This window comes from Aythya fuligula, chromosome 2, assembly GCF_009819795.1.
Source record: "Aythya fuligula isolate bAytFul2 chromosome 2, bAytFul2.pri, whole genome shotgun sequence".
Taxonomy (NCBI): Eukaryota; Metazoa; Chordata; class Aves; order Anseriformes; family Anatidae; genus Aythya; species Aythya fuligula.
Window position 1 is genome coordinate 128311550 of NC_045560.1, and position 21433 is coordinate 128332982.

At 34.5% G+C, this 21433-nt stretch overlaps 1 protein-coding gene and 1 long non-coding RNA gene across 4 annotated transcripts in view; one reads left to right on the top strand and one right to left on the bottom strand.

Annotated features, from left to right (window-relative positions):
* Positions 1 to 21433, top strand: part of ZFHX4 (zinc finger homeobox 4) — a 150629-nt gene that overhangs the window by 94923 nt on the left and 34273 nt on the right. The gene's annotated exons all lie outside the window — the stretch shown is intronic.
* On the bottom strand, positions 719 to 8140 carry LOC116486801. Its single transcript, XR_004252994.1, has 3 exons — positions 8041 to 8140; positions 6943 to 7044; positions 719 to 1638 (listed from the first exon to the last, which is right to left on the bottom strand). It is a non-coding gene; the product is annotated as an uncharacterized LOC116486801 (long non-coding RNA).

The following is a 21433-nucleotide window of genomic DNA, read 5'->3' on the forward strand; positions in this document are numbered from 1 at the left end:
TAACAAGCCAATCTTAATCAGTCTGGACCATGTTATGAATAATTTAGGGATCAGCAGACTTCACGCTTAATAAGATGTACTAGATTATAAAACTTAAGTGCACTGTTTATAGAAAGCATGCAAAACACTTTAAGTTTTTATTAGCATCAAGAAAAAAAAAAAACACAAAACAAAACAAAACAAACAAACAAACAAAAAAAAACAACAAGTAGTGAGTTATTCTAACATTTGCAGTTTGTGAGCAACAGCTGTGTCTCTTAATGCTGTAACCCCCCTCCACTTTTGTTGCAGGCCCACAGTTCGGCCTTTCTATCCCTCTAAGCCTCAGTGAGACATAATGGGAAATTTGAGTAGGCCATGAGATTAAAGCTCCGAATCGATGGCCAACCAGCAATTGTCATTTTAGAAAACATTCTTTTATCTTTTTAAATGCAAAGCAGATCTTATTTTAAAACATTTTCTGATGGACAAAATTACCTTTTTGTTGGTGGTGGCTGACAGCCTACATGAATCTTAATGCAATTATTTAGATTTGAGATTGGGCTGCCCAACCTGTATCAGCAATAGGATTTTTAAATGTTTTTCCTTTGTTTAATAATACAGGTGAAAGATAGACTGTAAATCATTCTTACATAAAATACAAAATATTAAGTAAAATACTTTTATTTGTTAACGTAATACAGAAATACATTTAAAAAAAAATAACAGAAATGGTCTCCAGTCTCTCTGAACATATTATGATTTCTCCATTTAATAAGTATTGTTTGATTTAAAAAGAACATTTAACCTCTTTGTTTTAAAATAATTCTTTGTCCTCCATTTTACCTCAACATTTTCAGGCTATAAGTCATCCACAGAGTAATGCATCATTCAGTTTATGACATCTAATAAAGGCCTACTGCAAGCATTAGAACCAGGTGCTTCAACAATTTTCTTTTCTGCTTGTAGCTGCTTCTGCTTGTTCTCTTGTAGCCTAAATAGAAAAAAATATATATTTTTGCTATTTCTTTTTTTTTTTTGTCTGTTTAAATCTTGACAGATGCTGACAGCACTACAGTATCATTTGATGTCCGTGCAAACAATAGATGCATGTATTTTTGAACACACGGTGTACTTATTAGTATAAATACAGATGTGATTAAAGGCCATGCTTTCAGTCATTAGATAACATATTAAAAAAATGTTATTGTTCACATACATTTATGAATCAGGGAGATAGATACCAGTAAATGAAAAACAACTTCAAACCTATTTCCTAACCTATAGCTGGACTATCATACTCCTTTGTTCTTGTGCAGGTTAATAGAGATTGAGGAGATGGGCAGAGGAAAAGCAGTGCAATTTTCTGCTATTTAAGCTTGGCGAAATGGCACTCTTCAGGAAGCAGCAAAAAGTATGAAAGCGTAATAGGCATTTTAAAAGTAGAAGTCCATATAGCTGCTTGAGGGATCCTCAGATTTAGGCATGCATAGAATCACGAATGAGATAATCAGCATTGTGAAATTGAAACCTGTCTGCTGCCTGCTGCTGTTCTTCCCTCTTTCAGTGGAGTGATTTGTAACACTCATCTTCTTCAGGCAAGGCAGCCTTCAAGATTATCCAGAACTGTCAATAGTAATTGCCAAAGTATTTTATTACCTACAGAAAATCAAAGGAATTTTATAACCAACAGTTATCAAGTTTCAATACACGGTATAAAGAGAGCAATTTTAGTTGGAATACAATTGTGTTTGGCTTGCTTTAATGTTCTTGAGACAATTCCTGTACAACCAACTACAACAATCACTGTATTTAAGCTAGAGGCAAGAATACGCATATGTACTTGTAGTTAAAAAAAAAAAATAAATTAAAAATAAAATTACATAATGCTTACAAGCTTCGGCAAGTAAGTGGTTTTTAATTGCCGTACAAACTATGCCTTAGCTAATTACTTCTTAAAAGAATGACGTTTCTATAAAACTCAAGATGACATTTTGAAATTCTGGCAGTAGATAGGAGTTTAGCTGGGGCATTCTCTGTCATGAGGTAAATCAAGTGCCTAGAGATTAGCAAAATATGACACTGATTATAAAGTCTGAAAACATTAATGTTGCAGCTTGTATTGTGTTCTCAGATTATAATCGTTATGTGAACCACAATTGTCAGCCATTCATTTAACGCAGTTCTGTTACCCTACAGGGTCACCCATGATTCAGAGTTTTTTAGATGCTTAGCTTCTTACTCAGGCTATGCACGAGTAAGTGCATAAGACGAGTATGCATCTTCTGCCTGACAGTGTTTTTCTGAGCCATACACCTAACTTTCTTTCCAATACAAGGAAAAGAAAGGTGTGGCTGTCTAAATGCTTTATGGGGGAAAATTCAGTTCCTATTTTTGACAGTACCTTTCCCCTCTAATCCATGAAGTCATGTCAAGACTGAAGTGACATGGCTACCTCTAAGGGTTCTTTTAAAAACAAATATACAAACTGTGAAAAATTAATCAGCATAGGGAAATGACTCTTTCTAAGTTCCAAACAAGATGGATGCACTTATATCTTGAGATGTGCAGAGCATTTTATTCACAGTACTAAAGTAGATATTATATCTACTGAAAGACCTCTGAAATAGCAGCCATGAAAAAGCTGCTGAATAAGCCATGAACATTTTTTATACTAATACAGGCATGAAGCCATGATTAGAGCATAAAAGAGAGCTTTCCTTTCAACTGTGAATCTCCTTGCTCTTTCTACTTGTTTTTTTTTTTTTTTTTTTTTTTTTTTTTTTTTTTTTTTGTTGTTGTTGTTTTGTTTTGTTTTGGTTTTTTAATGACCTGTTAATTAAATTATTAGTTGTTGTTGAAAAGGCAAAGCATTTTACCAAGAACCTCATTTCATAACACTGGAATATATGAAAAATTTAGCAAAATGTTAATTAGGGGAGAGGTTATTTATATACTATTAAAATGCTGATGTTGTAATTATCAGAGAATTATTCAATTAAACTGGGTAATAGCCATTTTTAATATAAGAAAAATGACTAGCCTGGTGGAAATTTGCTAGTATGATGAACCTACACTGAATCTGGTACTTTTTTCACTTTATTATTATTAGTTTATGTTATACATAGAAACATATATTATAAACATATAAGCATATATTAAACAATGTATGAAATGTCTTGACACATTAGTCCATCTAGTACTTATGTATATCCATAAAAAATACAGAAGTGTATTTTTATCAGCCAGAATTATACAGATGTTTAAGGACATCAGAATAATTTGAACTAACTTATCCCTTTTTGTGAGGTTAGTTACTACAAGTGCACTCCCTGAAAAGAGGAACTTTCAGGGCTAGCTATATAGTTATTACAATAATATCATCACATTTCTTGTTTACTTTGAGCTATGAGATTGAACTGAATAATGAAAGTACAAGTTGATATCCACACTTTTCTGGGCCCAGACTTTTGAACTAGATCAGTGCTCCCTTTAGCTCCAGGTTGTCTAATTGTCCCACCAATAGTAAAACTGGAATCTGCAAAAGATCTGAGTATAGCGTGACCATTTTATCCGTCTAATATACAAATTATAAATCATAATAACAAAAGCCTTTCCCCTGGCTCTCCACCCCACCAAAGTAAAATGCCTTTTTAAGGCCTTTTAGTTTTAAGAGGAAAATTATCTCCAATCCGAATTTGATTGCAGTATTGGAATTCAGAGATTCAGAGCACAGAAAAAAAACACAAAACAACAACAACAAAAAAATCTGTCTGTGCAAAGCCATAGTACAACTCATATTAGCCTACAAGGTCTGGTAATAAAATTAAGTTAATGTTTTTTAAAAATATTTTTTTTCTTTCCAAAAATCCAGAAAAAAAAAGCAAGTTGTTGGAAGTTTAAAAACAAGAGGGAAATATAAGATAGGATATTTGTTGATCATATTTCAGATATGTTAGATATAGAACACAGAGCCTGATGATACTCCAGTAAAAATCAGCTTAACACTAGCACAACTCTGTTAAATTTAGAAGAGTTAATCTTAGTTTTCACCAGTTTAAATGGGAAAACCATATATTTCCAGCATTGCTAGCAAGTGCTGAAATTCAGAACTAATTGTCTCTCTTTTCTGTAGTGAAATAAATTACATTTTTTTTTTCTTAAATCTTTGTTTAAACACTGGACTGTTACATTTAACATTGGATTAAGTGGGGTAAAAGTTTACTGAGAAATTGCACAGCTATATTTGTACAGAGCTGTACCTGATTCCCACCTCCTGTAGTGTGAGCAGTGGTAAGTGAGCTGTTTCTGTGTTGTTCACTCACTCTGTCAGATCGAAACTCAGCTCAATAGCATTAAACTAGCTCCCATTTGAAAGATTTGTCTTACAAAACCCTGAAAACTGCTCTGAACATGCATACATTGATTTTGTTGCTGGAATCTCCTGAGCTTTGATGAAAAGGAGACTCCACATGCAGGTGAAAGAGGGTTTACCTCTTCAATATTAAAAAGAGAAGATTAAGGATTTTTGTTGAGCTAAGGCTGAACTAATCAGTGCCGTGTGAGGGTAAGACAGTTGGCCTCATGCCTACAGTACGTTAATGTTATTTTGTTTAGTTGGACAACAAGTTCAAATATCTCCAATAGCTGCTTCTGAGTAGCTGTCTACTATTATTCCCATTTGCACAGCTAATTGAATGTCCCGTGGTGCAAGAGGTTTTTATTTTTGCCACAGAGAATGGGGTATTTATGTTCATTGTGGGAAATTTTCTTAAATTTTGTCCAGTAAAAAAATGCAATGGTTATATCAATTCAGAGAAGAACACCTGTATGATGCTACTCTAAATGCCAAGCAGGTTAGTATTCACAGAGGCATTTTTTGCAATCAGAAGTTTAGTTCCATTCCATTTAGTTCTACTAAAGCATAAAAATAAAATTAGATGAGCGATTTTCACAAACTTTCATGTTTTGGTCTAAAGAAAAAAGGTGTTTATTTAGGCTTGCAAGTTGAAGAACCTTTCTCTTTTTGTTCTTACTAGAGATGTCTCATGCAAAGTACATGCTACCATCAGTGCATAGAACTATGAGAATTTTTGTGGATGAAGAAGAGTAGGGAATCCTTAGTTTGCATGCATCGTTACTGAGACAAGAATGCCAGAACAATGTAATGTGCAACATACTAAGGAAAATAATATTATTTTTTTCAGCTTTTACTGTCAAATATTGCTTTCTCTTGCATTAATCTATGAAAAACTAGGTGGCACAGACATTACCTGTAGTTGTGGCACAGGTAAGGCATTGGGAGACATGGTGAGAGAAGGCAGTATTTTTTTAAATGAACTAGCTGCATTGTAAGATATCATAGCATGTTACAAATATATCTAAACTAAAGTCTTATCAGCTGTGCTTTCGATCTATAGTAGAAATACAATAATGAAGTTGAAATGAATGCTACAGAGACAGATAAAGTCAGATAAGAGATTTTCAGAAATTAGATAACATTTATTTTTTGTCATTTATAAGAATCACTTGGTTTGCCTCTTAGGCATATGTTGGTTGGATTCTCACACAGCATGGTTCTTCTTCAGTAGATCTGCTCCCCTGCCAATTGAGGTCACACTCCAGAAACACATGGAAGTCCAACAAACCAAAAAAAAAAAAAAAAAAAAAGAAAAAAGAGGGAAGCACATTTCATATCATTTAAACTAATGATGGCTGATCTGGAAAACTAATCGATGGTGATGACTTAGCCTTACTTCAGTCTGAACATAGACCAGAAATGACAAGAAAAACAAGGTCTGAAATGACTCATGGGACTAGAGGATTATTTGTCTAATTTAATGCTGGTCTGAATAATCTCCAAATATTGCTGTAAAAATAATGTATAAATAAATTTGAGTCAAAATTCAAATGTATATAATGACCACATATATTCTTAAAAGTAATTAGTGCTTTTATTACCAGAAAAATATTTACTCTACTAGGGGGTTTCACCAGAGGGCTTGACTTAGAGACTCTCAGTTGTAACACCTGTAGCTACTTCTGAACTGATGGAGTTAGAACCAGTAATTATGAATTTAGGCCAGTTTTTATAATTTAAAAGAATGTTTATGGCATTTAAAATTACATTATTTTATTAGAATTCATTTCATGCTGTAGTTCTGTTATACCAAGAGATGTTAGTTACAAGGGTAGAAGCCAAACCAGTAGCATTTTTTTTTCGGAACCAATCCATAAAGATGCCTCTTCGACACTTGATGTGATAAAGAAGTGTTAATTCAAAGTGACTCAGTTTTCTGCATCTTGGGACAGAATACTGCTTAAGCCAATTGTTACTATCCCTGGGTGTTTTAGACACTGAACCATGCATCTCTCTCTGCAGATCAGAGAAGATTGTAGCAGTCATCCTGTGCCACCTGCTATCACTTAATTAGTATAATCATCTAATTTCCAGTTGGAAATAATGGCATCATGCACTTTTTAGTAATTGTAACCGTCATAATATATGCCAAATTATGTTACACTAACATTATGTGATTTAGACATTTTAGGAGGGGGTATTTTCTTTGCATTTACACACCGGTGTTTCTGATCTTGACTCCCAACCATAACCATTTTTTTACATTATTATGATCCTAAAGACATCACTGATTCATATTACAACTCTGCAAATGAGCCTTTGATAAGTATGATTTAACCTTTAGTGGACAGAGAAAAAAAAAAAAAAAAAAGAAATAGAAGCAGCAGATTTTCATAATATAAAAGTATCCAGGTTTTGAAGAGTTTGTCATTTTGCTATCAAGAACCACTTTTTTTTTTTTTTTTTTTTTTTTTTTTAACAAAATGTTGGTGATCACATATGTGAGTTGAATTTTATATAGATTCTGTCTGGGATTCTCAGTTTGAGGAATAACTTCAGTTGATCAGAAAATGTCCTACTGTTTAAACATTAACATATTTCACCTTCTTATTTTTTTCCTCCCAGAGATTACATCACAACAAATGAATAGGTAATAGATGGGTTTGGGGCAGCTTCTTTTCACTGGACAGGTCTGAGTTATGAGGCTTCAAAAACAGAAAAAAGAGAGAGAAAAAGAGAGAGAAACAGGCAGTGAGATGCAGGGACACGGGCAAACCCGAGCCACTGTCAGAGTCAACCCTCCCCCATTCCCAATGATACTGCCTGCCTAAGCGAAGCACTGCCACGTATATATCAGGCAAGGTTATTACCACTGTGCTCTGTAAACATACCATGCCTCCTGGACATCTTCTATTTTTATTTCATATTTCTGTTATATCTTATATGTAAATCTAGGCTGGCGATAGTCAGGAGGCATTCATAGCACTGGGCCAAATTCATTCCACGTGCAGTTCCAGGTCCATTCACTTCAATGAAATTACACCTGGGATGAATTTGGTCTGTTATTAACTGTAGAGGTTACATGTCCAGCTTCCTTAGTATACTAAAATACCGAGAATACATATAAATAATGAAGTATGTAATTACAGTCCTGGTTTTAATTTGTGTTTCTAAATGTGCTGATGCTTTTGCACATGTTTATAGTTACAATTATACTATTGTAGTATATTTTTGTTTAGTTCAGATATATTTGAGTTTGTCTGTAAAACAGAGATACACACTTACTGTTTACTTTCATATGTCTCAATAAGTCTCTCAAAATCCATTCAATGGCTGATTTCTTAAATACAATATGAAATTATGCTGGCCGTAAATATCTCATATATTTATACTGATGAATATATGCAGGGCATCACAATACTGCCACTTAAAAACATTCTTTAAACAATGAGTCTAATTTCTTATTGATTATATGTTAATCAATATATATAAATAGGTGATTTTGTCAGTGTCAATAGGAGCCAATAGAACTGTTCCCTATCAATATTATTGAAGGATTTCATTCGTTTATATGGTGCCTGTTCCAGAACCATACATTACAGGTCAGGTGGCAAAAATTTGGTCCTGACCAAACCCCAAAACTAGGCAGGATTAAAGGGTCTCCTTCATCAGGAGACATAAAAAGCGTAAGTATGACTTACCTCTGCATACGTCTTCTAATTCTGTTCGCTTCCCCTGTATTATTTTGTACATTCCTGCATCTTGCAGTATTACACACTGTGAAGACCTAGTAAGCAAGTTAAAGCCTGATGACGCTAACGAATCCCAGCGCAAATGACTGAATCAATAGAAAACCAGCCACTGCTGTTTAAGTGTATCGATAAATGTACCTTTATTTTCTCTTGAATGGATAAGTGTCGCAGTTAAGAGTCCTATGGATCTCTTAATTGAAAGTTAATTTTAAATCAATAAGGAGAGTCATTTAAATATTGATCAATCCTTTCTACACGAATTGTTAGCTGATTTTTTTTTTTTTTTTTGAAACAACTTTGTTTAAATGCAATCAATAGCCCACAATCAGTGCGTTCCATAAAAAATTGACAGATGTTCCCAAAATGCCTGCCAGGCATAATCTTATCAGTTTACATATGTAGCAGAGATATTTCAGTCCTTTTCAAATGTACTTAGGTATCTATAGTCTTTCCTTATGTACCAAACAGCACTATAAAAATGCATTCTTCCCCTTGTTTTTCATTAAGGTGGTTTAAAATTAAAAAAGGGAAGATTTCTTGGATATCTTTTGACTGCATGAGTAATATTCCTGTTGAATTAATACAGGCAAATTGCAAAAAAAATAAAAATAAAAAAATTATATGGATGTTTCTGTGTGCAGTGTGTGTGCACGTTGAATAGTTACCATTTCTAGCTTTATTTCTTGGATATCATCTCTTTTTCTGCATGGCAGTGCATAGGCAGGCTTTCTTTCATTTCAATTTGACAAAGCATACAGTTAAGTTAAAAGGATACAATTTCATGAGATTCCTTGAGATTAACCTAATAAAATAAATATAGCTACATGTGGCTTTCAACATTTCAGCAAACACTTTTCTAACATGTCTTCTCGTAGTACTGTCAGTAATTTGCCTGTAGTGGCCTTCTACACCTTTGTTTGTCACACTTAGCAATGAAGTCAGAATGGACATTTTGGTACAAGCAATATGCACTGCATTTTTCTCCTATATACTTTAATTAATTAAAAAGTTGAACTTTAAATTGCACAGCTCTGAAGTCATGAAGTTATCCTTTATTATTATTTTCCTTATTTTTCAATTTTCAAATCCAGTTCCTTTTACATATTTGCTCTTGTAATTAAGCTCTTTTTGAAGTATGAGAGGATAAAGATAATTATAACAAATCACTAAATTATGGGTATGATTTTGTCAAAAGAAACATTTATTTTCAGTGATGTGATTTAAATATGAAATAAAATGGGCTGACGATTATTTTGACTGACACTTGACTGAAAAGTACTACCATAATTATATTTCCTTTCTAAGTGACAAACTAAAGATTAAGTCCCATAATTAAAACTGTTTATGACATACTAATTTAGGGCAGAAAATAATAAACAAAATGTTTTTTTCTTCTTCAGAGTCCTAAGGAGAATAGAGATTGCCTGGAAAACCATAATCTGTCATGCAATATAGTTTACACTATTTTTGCTATTAATACAAATGCTTTCTGCTGTTCTGAAAATCCACTGTTTCTTAATCCAGCATTATTGTTGTCTTTATGCAAAATTTTAAACCCATTTCATTCCCTTTTCTGTCAGAAAAGCCATATTAAAAGGGAAGATTAAAAAGAAACAGCCAGGTATCACTAGTTCATATGCATATGGGTTCAGCATGTGAAGATACTGTTTCTCAGATCGGCCTTAAGATGTGACTGATAGATCTTATTTGTCTGATAGAGTTGACCAGGGAAATAGAGCTACAGCTGGTTACTTCATTAGGTCCTCTCATTGATTGAACCCTGCTGAAGTGATGCAGCAGGCTCCTGAGATAACTGCTGGTAATAGAACAAAATGAATTCTTATCACAGAGATTGGAAAGGCCATTAACCCTGGCCTCCAATGCTTTTCAGAGGTCACAGACAGGAAGCCAAGCGGTGACTGGGAAAACTGTTTTCTGTCTAACTACAGGTCATGTTAGAGAGGGTGTGTGACTTTTTTACCCTTCGGCTTCTGTACAGATGAAACTGTTACACTGGCAGATGTTAATAATCAGCTGTAAATAAATATTGGAAGCAGAAGAAGAAAAATGAGAAAGCACAGGAATTTATTTCAATAAATATTTAATAAAAGAGCAATTGTTACTGTGATATTTACTGCCAGTTCTGCTGTAGATTTTTGCTTAATACTTTTCCATATAAATTGAAAAGAGAAATACATCGAGGCACTTAAAAAAGGGAAATTTAATATGGTTTTATATAAAAATACCTTTCCTTCCTTCCTTCAAAGATGAGGATTATAATTGCCTGCTGCCTGCCTGCTTGCTTTATTCAGCAAGCCTATCACCAGTTCATCTGTGAATTAGTGCAGGGCGCTGTTTGCCTTTCACCTGGTTGAGAAGGGTATATATCTAAGTAACAGTCCTATAATTTACATTTAATGCAACCTTTCAATTGACCAAAAGCCCACAACCTAAGCCCCCATCTCACAGCTGAGGACTTTCCCACATTTGTCAAGTCAGTGCCACTCCAGCATCAGCCATGAGAAATCATCCATTTAAAGCCTAGAGCTGCACATGACAATTTTCTTACCCCTGGTGAGAAATCTAGTCATGGCAGAAGTAGCTTTCTTTGTTATGTGTTTGACTCTAGCTTTGGGAAGCATACATGTGGATTAAGAAAGTATAGCAAGCTGCATCCTATAAAATAAAATGGATCATTTTCTCCTTAATACTGACACATATATGAAGTAATGTAGAAATGCACTGTAGGTTGTTTTTAGCAGTATGTTGGTGGCTTCTATCCTTGTGATAGTGATTTAATTTCAATGTCTGTGGTCATGTGGTATTCTCTGCTGGAGCCAATCTTTCACAAGGAGCAAGCTAATTTAAATGTAAATGGGGTCCTGTGGATGGAAAAAACTACCTATTTCATGTCTTCAGCGACCCACCCAAGCATTTGGTTTGGCCTTCCATGCATAAATAATAACAAGAAGGTATGCTGTCATTGCCTTGCTTGAAACACTAGAAGTGGTTTGGCACAGCAAAAACCCTAAGCAGTAAAAGGAGACTGGTTTGGATAAACTCACAGTTCAGATCCCCATCCTGATTAAACAGTGTTAAAAAAAAAATAAAATCACAGAGTTATTTTGAGGACTTGTGAATTACAGGAACAGATGAAAACCAACTCAGGTTTTAAGAACACACAGCACCTAAAAATACTCTGAAGTAGCAGAAAACTTGTCATTTTGTTAACTTGAATGGATTTTTGCTCTTAATTGTTTGTAGCAATTTGCAAGAGTGGGATGAGAATGTGGTATAAGTGGTAATATAATTAGTATCAATTTAACATAAAAATGCAAACCTGCATTTTCTAAGTAGCTACCTTCCTTTCCACTACCATGTAGAAATATATTACATAACTCTGAAATATATGTGGATTTTTTTTTCCCCAGTGTGTTATTAAATATGATCAACCAGAATGTTTTTTCTTCATTACAGATGTATGGAAGGAGATATGAATGTTTGCACACATTCCTTTTATCAATATCTTTGTGACATATATACTTTCCCAACTGTTAAAGTCATATATTGCCTTCTTATAGAAACATTCCAGGTATATTTGAACAGACCTAAAAAAAAATCCCTCATAAATTTCCTTACTGACCAAGAAAAATCATAAACAGCTTTTCATCTGTGTGGATGAACAGATATATTTTCAGAATTATTTCATTAAATGCACACTTTTATTTATCTCATTTATTAAGAATGTTATGTTCTGTTGCAGATGTTTCAGGGCATGACACATGGGCCTGGAATCTCAGTGTATGATACCTTTGGTGATGAAACTTGCTTATGAAATGTCCAAGCTTCCAGTTAGTTGTGGTCTGCTCTAAGAACTTAGCAGATTTTGAATTTGTTCCAGAGTGTGTAATAAAGAACTGGAATTTACTGTTTTCAGAGATTTCTCAAGAATATTTGATAAGCTTTTCTATTCCTTTTATAAAATATCATTAGTTTGAGACGAGCTAGATTTAAGCAGTACAAGATTTGCTATCCAGGGTAAGAAACGGGATATTAGTGTTTATGTTACTCAGCTGTATTAGGTGTATCTGTGAATCAAATAATTTTATCCTGGTGGTTTCCAAACCTAAAATGTTCATCTGTCGGTCCCTCTTCCTTTATTTCATTGAGCTGGTTAAGTAACAATAACCAAAGCTGTATGTTTAGTTTTCATAAAGATTCAAGTGAAATAAATGCATTATAGATACATAGTGGCTGAGCTAATGTGTTTTTCTATCAGACATATTATTCACCATTGGGAGATATATGCGTTGTGCTGTTTTTCATTATTCAGTTACATTCCATGCAGACTGATTTCCACAGAACCTCTTAAGTCTTTTAGATGTATTTGCTGACAACCCCATATTGTTAGATATTTTTTAATCAAAAAAAATTGAGCTCAAATGCTGTCATGACAATTCAGAAGTAGAGATGTTTCCAACATACTTCTCCAAACAGAAATCTTGACAGCACACATGCTTTCTGAAAAGCAGGGTTATTGGTTGCAATGTGGACAACTTTTATTTTTCTTTTTTTCTTTTTAGAATGTATAAAATTGTTTTTCTGAGTGCTTTTTCCTTTGTAATTTTGAAGACTTACAAAATTATTTGAGAGGCAAGTCTAATTTATTAGTCTGAAGGAACAGACTCAAAAAAGATAGTGTAAATGTCAAGCTCTTTATGAGAAAGAGCAAATCCTGTGGTGGGTGGTAATAATCTTTTAAATTGTTGAAGATTTTGGAACACATATTTCTAAATCTGATGTAGCAATTGTGATATAGAAAATAATCTAAAGATCATTAGTACACTAAGAATGGATATATATTTTAGGAAAATATGTGATTTCTTATATAATAAGCTATGAAAGAGAGCTTATATTTATATCTATATATAAATATAAATATAAATATAAATATATTGCTTATATTTAATGCAAGCTAGAATTAGAAGGGCCTTTGAATAAGGCTTTTAGAAAGAGGGATATCTTGGTTAATTTGCATTAAATTGAATTAATATAATTCTTTCAAAACAGCAGAGTGTCATTTCATGGATATAGTAAAAATTATGAACATCCTTAATTTAGTTGTTTTTTGTTAAAAAAAAAAAAAATAATAAATCAGTGGTATCCCCTTCTGGAAGTGATTGAAGATTCACTTAGGATTGGGCAAACAAATATTCAGACTTTGATCAAAAAGGAAAAATTGAAAGCCTTTCATTAGAAAATTGGTTATGTCTTTATACCAGGACACAACTCCAGACAACCAAGGCATTTAGTGCTGGGTTTATAGTCTGTAAGATGAGATCTTCCTTTTTTCAGTCACACTGTTTCCTAAATCCTTCAGGAAGATATCTAACTAAGGCACCTGAAGAGCAAAAAAAGCCATATCACATACAGGTGCAGATGCCAGTGAAACTATTTGCAGCCACTTTGCTAGAAAGGGATGAATTCCACTTTGCTTGCAACCATTTTCAGTTTCGGGGGTCTAAATATTGAAGCATAAAACCATAAATATGGGTGGAATGATGGAATTAATGATGTCTGGAACAAGTCAGGGGATGGGACAATTTCCTACCTGTACCTGGGGCTTCCAGAATGGTTATCTAGCTTTGTGCTGAAGTTGGTGTTTCTGGAAACTAAGCATTAGTTTTAGCAGTTTCTCAAAAAACAAACAAACAAACAAACAAACAAAAAATCACAAACACAGGCATTACTGTTTTCCTGTTACATTTAGGGTACATTCCTGATTTTTTTTTTTCCTAGAACCTTCAGTAACAAATGGAAGTTTTGGTTTTGTTTTCTCACACTTGTAGGCTTTGATAAATGTTACATATTTTTCTGCTGTCCATGTCCAATTTAATCAATATTACAAGTGCTCCCTTGTGGTAGGCGGAACGGTGGCAATAAAGTGAAATTTCCACAGCTTTTACACATTGAAATTCTCAGAGGGCAAGATTCTTATAAACTTCACGTTGTTTCCTCTGTAATACATTTAATAGCTCTGTTCAGGAAGAAAGTTAGATGTGCTTTCTCATTTTCAAAATGTAGATAGTAAACCAAACTTTATTCCCTTTCCAGCTCTTTAAGAACTTTTAACTGAAATATTCTTTTACCATGAATGTTAACAAATGTGCTTGTCTCTAGAATTGCACTGATGTCCCAGTGTTACTCTGCATCTGAAAATGGGAGAGTTAACTGAGGTAAATTTCAGACATTCCCAAGATTTTTGGAACTGGATTAATTTAGGTCAGCCTAAGGCTGTTTGGAATATCTTATTCTACACACAGGAATTGCTAATGTCCACTTCGAATGAACCAGCAACATCAGCTGTGTGCCACTGGGCATCCTTTTCATTTTGAGGCTTTCCACCCAGCCATTTAAAGCTGCTTTTAGACAGGTTTAAAATCTGTGTGCTGCTAAAGCAATGAAAAACAGCCTTATCAGAAACTAAGGTCTGGCCTTTAGTCCCTGAGTACATGATAATAGTTTAGAACTTGTGCTGTGTGCTTCTTGTGATTTTGGTGTCCTCTATTACAAAGAATTACTGTATTGTCTTTTTCGTTGGACAATGCATCATTTGGGCTCAGCAGTCACTAGTGGAGTTCTACTTCATTCTTCATGACTGATTATTTGTCTTATTAATTCTCCCCTAACAAAGAAAAGTCTTGAAACATTGGAATTGAAAGAGACAGAGGAATGTTCACACTTCCAGGAAGATATACCCCCACTTCTAGCCTTTATTTATATTCTGTTGCTATTACGTTCTTCCAGTGAGAAATAAACAAACAGTAGGAGGAATATCAAATAAGGGGGTTAGGCAAATTAGGTTCAATGAAGAAACGATAAAAAAGATTCAACACAATTTAAATGAAACAGCAGGGTTCTAAATGATACTGTACATCTATAAAACTCTGCATGTTGCTTCCCTGTAACTTAGTAGGCCAAGTGTTTTCATTTTACATACTATAAAATTATTGTAACTGCATCTCTGCTTAAGAAAGGGTGGGGACACTTTAAAATGGAACAGGCTGTGAACTGTTTTCATAATCATAAGAGTCTTAGAAAAATTATCAGACAGTGTTTTCTGCAGAGTTGATTTCTAATTCTCATGAGGGTAAAAAATATCATTCCAATAATATTTTTTATATTTTTTTTCAGCAATTTCTGTTTTATTACTGTAATTAACCCAATTATCAAGTTTCACAACTTCTTCATTTCTCAACTACTTTTTTTCATATGTTCGTAGCTGGAGGGAGAAAACATAGGTGGAGACATTCAGTAAAAAGGATTTTACAAGGGTTATAGTTTTTCTAAGTTGCAGATGAGGGAATTTAATTGGGGGAAGGTTTTTGGAGGGTGAGTTGTACTTTTTTGACAGTTTGTTGAATTGTGGAGTTGAAAATATTACAGTCATGAGACTGCACTCAAATTCCTGAGTTTTATAAAACAGTCAAATCTGAATTATCTGTGAATAGATTACCTGGGCCCATCTGCTGCCCACACCATGGTCTATAGCCCATTGCTGCAGAATACATGACAAAAAATAAATATTGTTCCTTCCAAGCTTGCTCTGCTCCCAGCAATTTAATGCTGTTCCTTCAGTCTATAGATAGCTAGTAAATAAGTAAATAAACAAGTGAAAGTAAATGAATTACTTCAAAAGTGAGTGTAGCAAATATGTTCTGTTAGTATGGTTTACATACGGTTTTACTTTATTTAAAGCAACCCCACCTCTGTGGTACCCTGGATAATTGAGAACTGATTATAAGATATTTGAGTTTTAGGTTTTCTTTTTGCTAAAGTCTTTAGAAATGTGTCATTCACCCCTCAACCCCACTATATATGTCATTCTTTCATTTTTGTTATCAAGTAGAATTTCACATTTTTGTATAACTCTGGGAGCTGAGATTGTGAGAAATAAAGTACCCATCATGAGATTTCCAATAAAGCTTCCAAAAGCTGGCCACTGTTGCCAGCAGTAGTGTACATCTGTAATGTAACTCGCAGAAGTACCTTTCTTTATTTTGTTGATTACAGCTTAAGTACCTGTAGAGGATGATTCTTTGGCCATGAGTGAATGAATGACAAAAGAAAGACTGAAAACATTTTTTCTGTGAATAAATAAATAAATAAATAAATCTATATTGAATACATATATATTGATGGAATGAATCAAATAAAACTTCATTAGAATTTGATTGGCAACTGCTTCTGGAAGCAATTCATTAAAAGCTGAAGAACCTGCATGCTATCTTTAAAGTATTTAGCAATTTTATTTTTAACTTTGATTTTTTTTTTTTTTCTGATATAAACTAGGAGTTGAGTTCAAGCTTAGTTATGCTGAGTTTATAGTAGTCTCAACTGATTTTCTTCATATAATTTTCAACAACTAGCTTTTTTCTCTTAAGGTAGGTGATTTTTCAGGAAGAGCTGAAATAAATTCCAGGCCCCTGAATGGACCTTTAGACCATTCCTGTTTCCATTTGATTTGGAAAGGTGGTGCATATGTGCACAATAGTTCTACTTAGCTCCATGACTGATGAAAGGTACACAGCTTAGGTTTTTTGGTTTGTTTGTTTGTTTCTTGCTGAAGTATCTAACTTCCACAGTTAGGAAAAGTAAAAAGTGTCATACTTCTCCTGATTCCTTGTATGACCAGTGTCTGTGGAAGACAGCTTATGAATTGTTTCTCCTCTCTCTATATATATGAACAATGAAAAATATTTTAACTTTTTTATGAAGTTCAACTTTGCACCAATTTTGTGAAGTGGTATCCAAAAGCAGCACACTGTATCTGTAGACATAGATCTTGGAAGTGTCACAAGCCATGCAATCAATTTGGCCTTAGGTCTTCTACCAGGCTGATATCCCCTGAAGATACAGCAACATAGATATGGTCCCTCTTAGCCACCAGCTAAAAGAACATTTGTCAGACAAACTGTATGCTGCACATGATGGACAGAGTGAGGAATGTCACCTCATCGTCACATTCAGTCCAAAATAGATAGTAAGTCAGAACAGCCTTGGATGAAGAGTCTCTTCCTATCTCATGACAATTTGAGAATATGACCCGTATGTTTATCTGTTCTGATGCTGGTATTGAGTATGTCAGGAATGCTGGATTAACAGCATTAACAGCAAGTAAGATGGTTCACAAAGCATCTGGATGAATGAAAATGACATACTGATGACAAATCCTTGCCCAAACAGTGTTTATATGAAATGGTTAATGCCCCATTTCATCTTCACAACAAACTCAGAGGCATGGCATACCTCTCAGTCCACCAACCTGTGCATGTAGGACACAACCTGTTAAAAATAGACAAAATCCCACACCTAGTTTCTTCAGTGAGTTTAACTGGAGCACTGGTTCTTATCCATGAAATAAACTTTTAAAAAATTCTTAAATAGAAAGCAGTAAATATATTGTAGATACAGGAAAGAAAAACGATGTCTGCCTGAGCTGCTTTGGGGTGCCAAAGGGAGTAATATCTGAAAAGAAGGGATTTCAGTCAGAAAAGCATAGTGATTTCAGTAATTGCTTCATCTTGCATCCTCACACAGTTAACTGAAGTGCTTGTCCTGTCTTTCATGTGTTCTGCTCAGAAATGTCTCCAGATAAGCAAACCTGTCTGAGTGCAACATAAAGCAACATGAAAGTAGCTAACTAGGACTGTGCCTAAAATGTCCATTAAATTTATTTAAGAAAAAAAGAAGATCCGTATAAGACTTAATTTTTAAGATAATTCTGGCTCTTTTAGTCACATTTTAAAAAGGACATTGTATGTTTAGATACTATATGAGACTAAAACCAGAATTATTTTAAAATCCATGGCTTAAACATACCGTAAGCAGCAGAATTTATTTATTTATTTATTTATTTATCAATGAAGGTGCCTAAATTAATCTTGCTTTTATAATAAGCAACTTCATAGGGTATTTTTTTTTCGTCTGCTTTTGGAAGTTATTTGCTGCTTACTTCACATCATGTTCCACTTTTCAAGTGAAATAAATGAGCGACTATTATAATCTCCAGACCTCAAAGTCCAGCACACATGGTTTTGTGAACACATGATTTGAAATGAGTGGAACTTTCTCAATGTATTTGTAGGTTACTGTGTATGGAGGTTATATGTTTTATGAGGACTATAAATCTGCTTAAAGGCCAGGTGTTGACCATTTAGATTGCATTGGTAAAAGTCATCTGTGCCTAATGTATGGGTTTTTGCTAATTTCTCTGAGAGTATGTGGATTCTTGAAACTGCTCAGCTTTCAGTCCATCAGTGCTGGGACAATACTGAGCACTTCTGAAAATCGGATGTGTATTCACTTAAGCCCATTCTTCTGTAGTATGACCTCTGAAGATTTGAACATCTATGAATACCCTTACTCAAACAAAGCCAATCCATGCTGATATTTCACAAAGTCACACCACTCTGCGAACTGCAGCCTGATTTTTGCAGGAAAATCCTTGTGCATTGCCTTACAGTCTATTCTTATGCATTTTATGACTTTATATGGCACAGAAAATATTCAGATAATGACATCTCTAAATAGACATTGCTTGCTGATTTTACACTCATGAACAAGAGAAAGGGGATGTTCACATGTTGATGTAGTAGATTTGTTTCTGCTTCTCAAAGAAACCACTGTCAGAATCAAGAAGAACTAATACACGTTGTACTACTTTAATTCAACACAACGTATGTATGCATGAAGATAGGGTCTGTAATTACCTGGTCTCATAGCAATTCCCCCTTTCCTTTACGAGTTAATAGAATGAAGCTGCATGGGAATATGGATGAATCAGTGCTGTGCAGGGGTGGCAGAAACTGTCTGTAGAGCCTCAGCATGTTTGCTGAACAATTGAGGAAGTGGGTAGTGAGGGAGACTGGGGAACCTAGGAAGAGAAATAAGTTGTCTTATGCTTAAGACAACTGAAAAACTTGCTTTCTGTCTCTGCTGGAGAGCTCCTATTTTTTTTTTAATCCTAAGCAGGTCACCTTACCCAGACTTTTCAGAGGAGTTCACTGACTGTGTGGCCTTCATTTTCTGAGTGCTTGATTTGAGGCTGTAGTATAGTGTTAAATAAGTGCTGAACACACAGAGCTGCAAATGAAAGCAATCAGTGCTGTGCTTTGAGTATATAAAGTGCTATATATTGCTATGTACTTGGAAAAAATTGGGTCCCATCTGTATCAAACTGGGTTCTCCGAGTTAGTAGATTTTTTTTAACCTCAATTTCTATGCCTTCCTTTTCTGAAATTGCAGAATTTCCTGCTCACCTCTTAGGACATAATGAAGATAAATTCATTAATGTTTGTGCAACAGTAAAAAGTCAATGATAATATTAATATATATATATATATATATATATATCCAGAATAGGTTAAATAGATGTGGTAAATAAAACAAGTGGCTGCATAGAATCATAGAATGGTTTGGGTTGAAAGGGACCTTAAAAATCATCTAGTTTCAACCCCCCTACCATGGGCAGGGACACCTCCCACTAGACCAAGTTGCTCAAAGCCCCATCCAGCCTGGCCTCGAACGTTTCCAGGAATGGGGCATCCAGAGTTTCTCTGGGCAACCTGTTCCAGTGCTTCACCACCCTCATAGCAATATATTTTTTTCCTAATATCCAATCTAAATTTACATGTTTTTACTTTAAAACCATTATTCTTTGTCCTGGCACTACACTCCCATGTGTTAAATAGCAAGAAGAAAACAAAATCCAGAATAGTTTTTCACCAAATAAGTATCATTATATTTATGCAGTAAATAAGGGCAGTCTTTGCCACAAGATAAAGCTTGATCAGGAAATTAGAGATTGTGCCAACAGGGAAGTGTCTTGAAGAATTTTCTAAGATATTAGAGTATTTGATTTCTGTGATATTATTAATGCTTCTATATAAACTTTTCCCTTGTTTGTTTTGCATCTAAATCTTACAGTCATTTTTAGAAGACTTGAACAGGAAAAAAAAAGTTGTCATATACTACTGTGCTGAAAATTATGTGAAACATTGTTGAGTTTGGATTTGCTACCCAAACCTCTTTTAGCAGAGATAATGAACCAACTGAAAGTAGTGGAAGGATTTTGATCTCACCAGAGACAAGTACCAGTAAAGGGCAGTGCAGTAAGCCAAAAGAAGAATGATGAAAACAAAGAATCAGGGATTTAATTTTGAACAGAGCACATTAATTTCCAATCTCCTTGCAAAGAAGTGAAAAATGATGAAAAAGATGAAAATGCTATTTTCATCTAGCATTTTCTCTCCTCATCTCACCTCAACTCTCTTCATACATGACTTTTCCCACCCCACCAGTGCTGTCTATTCTTCTTGTCTTCTGTTGCTCATTCTTTAGATATCCCTTCTTTATTTCCAGCTCCCTTCCATACCCAGCAATGCACACTTCCATACCCACTGGCTGCCAACTTTAATATCCCTGAACAAACCTCTCAACATGTCTCAACATCTTTACCTTATTTATTTATTTGGTATATTCCAGTGGTATGCTCTTTCATTCCCAGACAACTCTACATCCTTAAGACCAGTTTTGTACCAGAATTTGATACCCTGCTGTTTCTCATCCTAGTCTCCTACCATTTAAATAGTTTCATTTGATCCTAATTATGACCTCAGTTTCTCTATCTACATTCTTTTCTCTTCTTCTGAGCACATTCTACTTACCTCTCCCCAGTTCTTTCTGTAATTGCCAAATCTCACTTCCATACTTCTTTTGCTCCTGTCAGTATGACAGCAAAGGGGAACATGCTGCTCCTGCTCTCCTATAGCAATCTGTTGTGCACTATACAATGGCATACAGCAGAAAAGAAAAATAATAAAGCAAAGTTCAGTTTTACCATAGTAAGGATGCTGAGATTGTAGTCTGGTTGTACAGGGGAGCTGACAGGAGAGTTTGTATTTTAGTAGAGCTCTACGCATGCACATTGCTTAGTACAGTACCTGGGAGAAGAGGTTTGCAGAGGCTCTGTGGGGTGTGACTGAATACACACTTTGGTGAGCTCTCAGCACTGTGGGAGGTGAGTGTGTTCAGTGATTATGCATTTCTAGGAGAATCTTAGCTCTTCAGTACAAGCGACTTTTCGGAGCATGGGTAGGTAGAATTCTTCAAAGGTTGGCTGAATTTGAGCAGTTCTATACAATGTGACATATGCCAGACATCATTCTGCCTGCTGAATTTTGGGTTCCAATTCAAAATTACTGAAATTGTAAAGATTTCTAATATATATATATGTAAGAAAATGTATTTGTCCTATTCCTATTCTCAGAAGTAGTGAAAT